This window comes from Octodon degus, unplaced genomic scaffold (genome assembly GCF_000260255.1).
Source record: "Octodon degus isolate 3935 unplaced genomic scaffold, OctDeg1.0 scaffold00038, whole genome shotgun sequence".
Lineage (NCBI taxonomy): Eukaryota > Metazoa > Chordata > Mammalia > Rodentia > Octodontidae > Octodon > Octodon degus.
Genome location: NW_004524614.1, coordinates 1,942,127 through 1,949,183, shown reverse-complemented (window position 1 = coordinate 1,949,183; position 7,057 = coordinate 1,942,127). Strand labels below are relative to the sequence as shown.

Genomic DNA, 7,057 nt, shown 5'->3' with positions numbered 1-7,057 from the left:
GGGTTCCTCGGGACGGCGCGCGGGGCTGGGTCTGAGCCTGCCTGCTACCTGTTTACCTGCCTGTCACTTGTCACGGGCGCTAGCGGAGGCCTTGCGACTCGGGCAGGCCTCCTCACTCGCTTCCTTTCCTAGTTCTGTTCATCCGTGTGCCTCCTGCAGGCCTTTCCGCAGGCTCCTCGCCAAGCGGCTCTTTCCAGTGTCTGCGTGGAGCTCCCCAGTCCTGGGTCTGCAGCCCCTGCCCGCTACCTGCGCTGCGAGAAGGCCTTCCAGGACATGCTAAGGCTGTGAGAAACGCTGGAGAGCACGGAGGGAACAGCCGAGCACACCCACCACGCACATTCACACCCACCCGCACCTCCTTCCACAGAAACCAAGTCACTGACAGATAAGGTGAGCGGACTAAGGCCACAGGATGTGTTTTTGTTTGCTTTTACTCGTCGGTTAATGTTTAAACTGCTTGGCCCTCCTGACACAGTTCCATAGAGAAAGGAAAGCTAAATATGTATCTGATGAAATTCTGACCTCAGGGTTAAAAGAAAATCACAGAATAACTTTACTGCTCTAATCATTAGATGTCATTTTTATTAATTAAACTTGAGGGACTGACAAGAAGAATGGATGCAGTAGGAAAAAAAAAAAAAAAAAAAAAAAAACCAGTGCTGGGGAAATCAAGGCATGCACCTCCAGCTCCTCCGGGCGGGCCTCTACCTCTGCCAGGGATTTTATTAGAAAAATCTACAAGGGATAGGATTTGGGTTGATAACTGCAGGCTGGGAAAAGACTCTAAATTGTGGTTTTAAATAGCGCTTCTTGTCTGTCTAGTCTGGACCCCCACATACAAAAAGGCTCCCATAAGAAATCAATCTTTAGCAGAGAGGAAAAAGGAAAATGTCTCAAGTGGTGCACTCAGGTTGGAGGTGGGAGCCCGCATCTATGCGGGGGATGCTCCGGAAACTGGGGTTGGTGCTCGCCCTGAATTTGTTGTAAACATGTCACTAAGGATTCAGTACATTTTCTGTCTCTGTGTTTTTGTAAGTTTATTAATTTTAAATTTTAAGATTAGTAGAAAAAATGTTTGGCTATAACTAGCTAAGAACTGAAAGAACAAAGCGTTTTTCTTGAATTTTATTTTCAAGAAAGAAGCAAAATAGGTTAAATGTAGAGCATTTGTCTAGACTCCTATCAATGGGACCAGTGTCCTACTCTGATTTTCTATAACCCTATCACAAAATAAGATCATTTCTTCTTACGATGCTTATCTCCCGATAAGCAAAACTAGCCTGACAACTTTGTAGCAATGGTAGAGTTGTTCACTTGGCACACCTTGATGGTCACAGCACAGATTGCAGAGAGCAGTGAAGGAGTATTTCATAGGAGCATGTGTTATCTCCATGGTAATTCCCCTAATCTGATTGCCCCTTGGTAAACTGAAAAGGACAGATAGGTGTTGACCATAGATTCCAGACCTCAATGGCATAGCTTATTTACCCCAAGGGAAGACCAAAGCAAGCATTGGCCAGTATTTATTATTAGGCTTGAAATCCAAATGCCAAAGCTGCACTGGCCCTGCCCCCAGGCCCACTGAGTGGGCTATGGAGACAGGGCATGGCGGCACACACCTATAATCCCAGTGCTGGGGAGGCTGAAAACAGGAGAACTATGAGCAGTCAGTCATAGTGAGGTCCTATATCAAATACATTAAAAAGAAAGGAAGCAAGAAATAGGAAAGAAAGAAGGAAGGAAAGAAGGAAAGGAAAGGAAAGAAAAGAAAAGAAAAGAAAAGAAAAGAAAAGAAAAACATTCAAATGCCAGTGTGGATCACCCAGAAGAACCTTTTTGCCCTGGCCAGAAGCAGCCTAGACCCAAAGGTGGAGCCCTGAGAGGGAGGAGCAAATACAAAATTCAGATGCACAGGAAGAACCTGAAAAATGTATATTATCTCTACCTTCCTAAAAGTAAGAACATCATTAAAAAAAAAAAAAAATAGTAGCTTCACTTCTTAGAACCATAATCAAGAGGAGTAAGAAGTACAACCTACCAGCCCACTCCACACTGGTAGTTAGTTGTCCAGTGTTCTTGAACATCACTAAGCGTCCCGGAAGTGGCCCTCCTCATTCTGAGAGATGAGTGTGGGCAAAGAGGAATTCCTGGTCTCTGTCTTGTTTTTTTTTTTTTTTTTTTTTTTTCAGAACGGGGGATTGAACTCAGGCCCTTGCGCTTGCCAGGGAAGCACTTATTCCACTGAGCCATCTCCCCAGCCCCCCTGGTCTCTGTCTTAAAAGTGTTCTCTGTCCTTCACTGTTCTGTGTGCCTGTCTTCCTAAGCAGTTGCTTCAGTCAAAACAGACCAGTTTCTCAGGGAGCTGTGACTGTTTTTCTCTGAGACTTCCAAGGAAGGAGGCCATTCAGCTTCTCTTAGCAGCCTGATCCAGCGTCCCAGAACTTGGGCTCTCAAGCAGTCCTTTCCATGACCTTCCTCACTTTCTTCTATTTGAACTTGAGTCAATTCTTCTTGTTGAATCATCAAGGCCCTAGAAAATAGTTATCACCCTTCTCAAGAAATTTTCACAGGCAAGTGAAGGCTTGACCCAGTGGTGAGCCAGCCAATCACAATGGAAGCTTGTGGCCAAGGAAAATGGCTCAGAAAGTAAAAAGACAGGAGAAAAAAGAAGGGCAATGGACAATATATCCCTTTCAGGGCACCCATCCCATCTATTTACATCACTAGCCCCTACCTGCTAAAGTTTCCCCCATAGGGAGTGGATGAAGCTGAAAATCAATCACATATGCGGTCTCCCTAGTGTAAGAACCTGAAAGAGTAAATCAAATCTGAATGTACAATAGATATTATGAAAGGGAAAAAACTGCTCAAAAGGGAAGAACTGGGATGGGGGAAAGGAAAAAAAGAAAGAAGGGGGAAATAAGATAATCGCACTACTAGTTTCTGTTGGTTTATTGAAAGGAATAGAGTGCTTAATATTTTTTTTAATTTTCTTGGATGCTGGAGACAGACATCTTTATTAAAGATACTACTAAAATTTTGGCAAACATTTCACAACAGATTTGTAAACATAATGCATCCCTTTTCAACTGGCAGCACTTTGAAAAGACAATACAATGAGACAACACAACTTGAATCAGCATTAGTTCAAATCCTATATTTCTGACCATATAACTTTTGTTCCTACATGATCAAAAAAGTGATAGCTGAAATCGGTGTCAACAGGTAAACTCCGTGAAATGAAACTTTGTGTTATTTGATGAATCACAGTATGTTATGGTTAAATATATCTGCTTTTTCATATTCCTGGCAACCAGGATGAAAAAAATCTTTAAATATACATCTCATGTAGGTAATAGCTTCTTTGCATATCTCTCTTCAAAAAATACTTTATAGCAGTATATAAAAAGGTTACATGCACCTTTAATTTTATAATTTTGTCCCAAAACTGTAGCTCTGTTTCATTTTTATAACATACCAATTTTTGTCCAACACTAATAAAGCTGACAAACTTTGAAATGGCAATGCTTTTGTCTTCCATAGTAGAGGTAGCAATTCGACAGGAAACAACCCCCCTCCAGTAACACTCATCACTTGTTTAGCCTCAGCCTTTGGCCTCCTGCAAGGAGCAGCTGTTTCCTTCGGGCACACGCACACCCACATCACCTCTGCACACACACACACAGGCCAAGCACACGCTTTGGTGGTGCCCGCCTGTAATCCCAGCACTAAGAAGGCTAAGACAGGAGGATCCTTGCCAGTTCAAGAGCAGCCTGGTCTACAAAATGAGCTCAAGGCCAGCCTGAAGTACATAGCAAGACCCTACCTCAGAAAAAAGACCGAAAAAAAAAAAAGCAGTGTACATGTATCACTGTAATGTAATGATTTGCTTCACTACACAAGTGCTTTGGATTATAAAGCATGTTTCCAGACTCACTTATGCTTGCAGCTCAAGTTTTATTCACTCTGCATGATTTCTTCAAAGGTCAACTCTCACAATTTAAACTCAGTTGCTACACTGAGTAAAACAAATTCACACGCAAGTTCTTACGTCAGCATGTTGTGTTTATCCCAGAAGGTCCCGTAGCACCACAGAAGGCTGACCTTCCACCTGTGCATTGGAAAAGCAACTAGTGCATGGTTCTTTCAGTCCTTCCCTGTTGCTTTCCTGCAGTTCTTCTTTCATTTGCATTCTGCCATTGAGCAAAGGATTTATAGCCCTCAGGTTTCCATTGGGGGAGTTTATATGGATATGTCGTTAAAGAGATACAGAATAAAGAAAATGAGGCTACATATCACTATGTAGCCTCATATAAGGTCTTTTGGCCTTATTTTCCTATATGCAAATGAATGAATAGATCCCTTCATACTCACTCACTTAATTATTACAAAATAATTAAGCCCAAAAGTATAAAATATCTAGTGTTGCAGTAGCCTGAATAGCAGTCTACTGTGGATGATCCATACCTTCTTCCTTGAGCCAATAGATGCTAAGCTTTAGCATGGAAGAGGACTTTCTCAGCCAATTCAGCTGAGACACCAACTGAGCTGCAAGTCTCCCCTGTCTTATTACCAGCTGTCTCAGTTACTCTTCTGTCATTGCTGGGACAAAATACCCAACATCCAAAATGAAGGGAGGAAAGGTTTATTTGGCTCACAGTCGGGGGAGATTTCAGTCCATACTCAGCTGGCTCCAAGGCAGAGTGGCACATGGCAGAGGGCAGTAGTTCATGGTGGTGGCAAGAAGCAGAGAGCAATAGGGAAGAGTAGGGAGTAGTGGCAGCAATCGCCACAGAGAGCAAGTGTGCTTCTGTCTCTTTATGTTGTGTTCAGGCTATCCTCCCCAGGTTGGGGTATAACTCATACCCATAACCCCAGCAGAACTCACACCTGTAATTCCAGCCCTGGGCTATGAATTAATCACAAAGTCTAGGTCCACCCCATAACTGCATGAGACTTTGGGAGGATAACTAGACACAAGCAATAACACCAGCCAATTTAGTAAGTCTTCAGCTAGCACACATGACCTACATATTCTTCTGAAAAACACTGCTTAGGATTCAGTCCAACTTTTTGGTTTTCATAAGCACCATGCAGAGGGACCTTACATTTCATTGATCCTGCTGGAATGTGCTCCTGACCACTTGAGCTACCAGCTATGAGCACAGTCTTGCCGCCACCAGGTGACTTGAGAGTCTGATAGCCACATATCAGTTCAGATGGAAAGACCTCAGAGTGACAGCTGGCCAGGGATGTGGAAACCTGGAGGGAGGAGACGGTAGTACACAACAGGTGTGATCACACATGTATGCATGTGGGTACAAAATAATGGGAAATGGCGTTCACAGGGGTATACTTCAGGCTTAGTGTTCTTCCATGATAGGAAAGGACAGAGCAGGGAGCAACCTGGCCCAGCCAGAATCCACATTCCCCAGTGCCAGGCCACAGAGAGCAACTGAGAGACCGGATTAGCACCCACCATCAGACTTTAAGGCAGAGCTTGGGATCAACTGGAAAACAGTCCTGGAAATAAAGCCACCACTTTGCACCATCATGTCCCTTTTTTACAAACACTGCCTGCAAAGCGCTGTGACAGGTGTCTTCTGGAAAACTTACAGGAGTCTTGTTTCCCTCTGCTTCAAGGAAAGCTGAGACTGTGAACACAAAAGAAGCGTGCAGTTCCAGCAGGAAAAAAGCACACTGTGATGGCGAGTGCTGTGAACAGGGTCTGAACGCAGAGTTGGTAGAAGCACTGGCAATTTGCCTCATCTAAGATGACCGCTGGATTCCTGGATCATCGCTCAGTTTTTAACACAGCATTAGCTTTGTGAGGGTCATTGTGGTTAAAAAGTAATCCACACCTTCCCACTATGGGGCACACACAGGTCACACACCTTTGTGATATGCCGAAGGCAAGCGCAGGCAAGAGGCAGGAGTGGCTGCCCCTCCCTGCAGAACAGAGGACGCCTTGGGTACACAGGTGACCACATGGTGTGCCACCTGGTTATACAATAGGCGACACAGCAAGGACGCTGTCCGGGTCCACACAGTAGTAATGAATAATGTATATTTCTTTTCATTTTACACATTTTAAAAGAATACTTTTCCACAAATGATGCTAGAACCCAACAATGATTTTGGAGCTCTCCTTACACCACATGTAACAAGGAAATGTAAGAACAAACCCTAAAATTTTTAGGAGAAAACATGGGGGAAATCCTCAGGACTTTGAGTCATGCAGAGTTCTTAGGTAAGGTGCCAGAATATATCCATAAAGGAAGAACTGATTAAGTTGGAATTCCTTGAGATCAAAAATGTGCACTTCAAAAAACACTGTTAGGAAAACAAAATTATATACCACAGGCTGAAGGTAAATATTTGCAAATCACATGATAGAGAACATATCTATAATATACTACAACTCAATGCAAAAACCTAATATACAGGTGGGTGATAGGTCTGAAAAGACGTTTCACCAATGACAGGTACATTAAAAGATGCTCAACACCACTGCAATCTCCACATCCTGCTGATGGCAATGTAAAGTGATATGAGCACATCAGAAATATTTTGGCAGTTTCTTAAAAACATGACACAGAAATTTAGGAAATTTCCAAAAGCAATGAAAGCATCCATTCATGCAAAAACTTGAGTACCAAGGTAGATAGCAGCATTATTCTTTTTTTATTAGTGCATGTTAAAAAAGCATATTTGCACATGCATATATTTTCTTCATTCTCCCCCCAGCATTATTCTTAATATCACCAAGTGGGGAATAACTCAGATGTCCATGAGTGGATAAATGTGATATTATATGTCAATATGATAAAATACCATACAGAAATTTAAAAAGCAGTAACTATTAATTAATGTCAGTGTGTGGGTGATCCTCACAGACATTATGCTAAATGAAAGAAGCTCCAGGTAAATTAGCACAGATTGAGTGATTCTATTTACAATATATGAAACTTCCAGAGAAGGAAAATCCTTAGAAACAAAAAGCAATTTAAGGGCAGCTGGGAGTTGGGGTGAAGAGTGATAGTGAATGAGAAGCTGG

General features: G+C 42.8%; 1 protein-coding gene across 2 annotated transcripts in view; it reads right to left on the bottom strand.

Annotated features, from left to right (window-relative positions):
* Window positions 1-7,057, bottom strand: part of Atp8a2 (ATPase phospholipid transporting 8A2) — a 726,716-nt gene that overhangs the window by 704,271 nt on the left and 15,388 nt on the right. Inside the window, exon 1 of one of the 2 annotated variants that reach the window (XM_023714998.1) lies at window positions 57-349. The exons of the other annotated variant lie outside the window; for it this stretch is intronic. The gene's annotated coding sequence lies outside the window, so the exon portion shown is untranslated. Of the gene's footprint in view, window positions 1-56; window positions 350-7,057 lie in introns of those variants that run through there. 2 annotated transcript variants of the gene reach the window in all.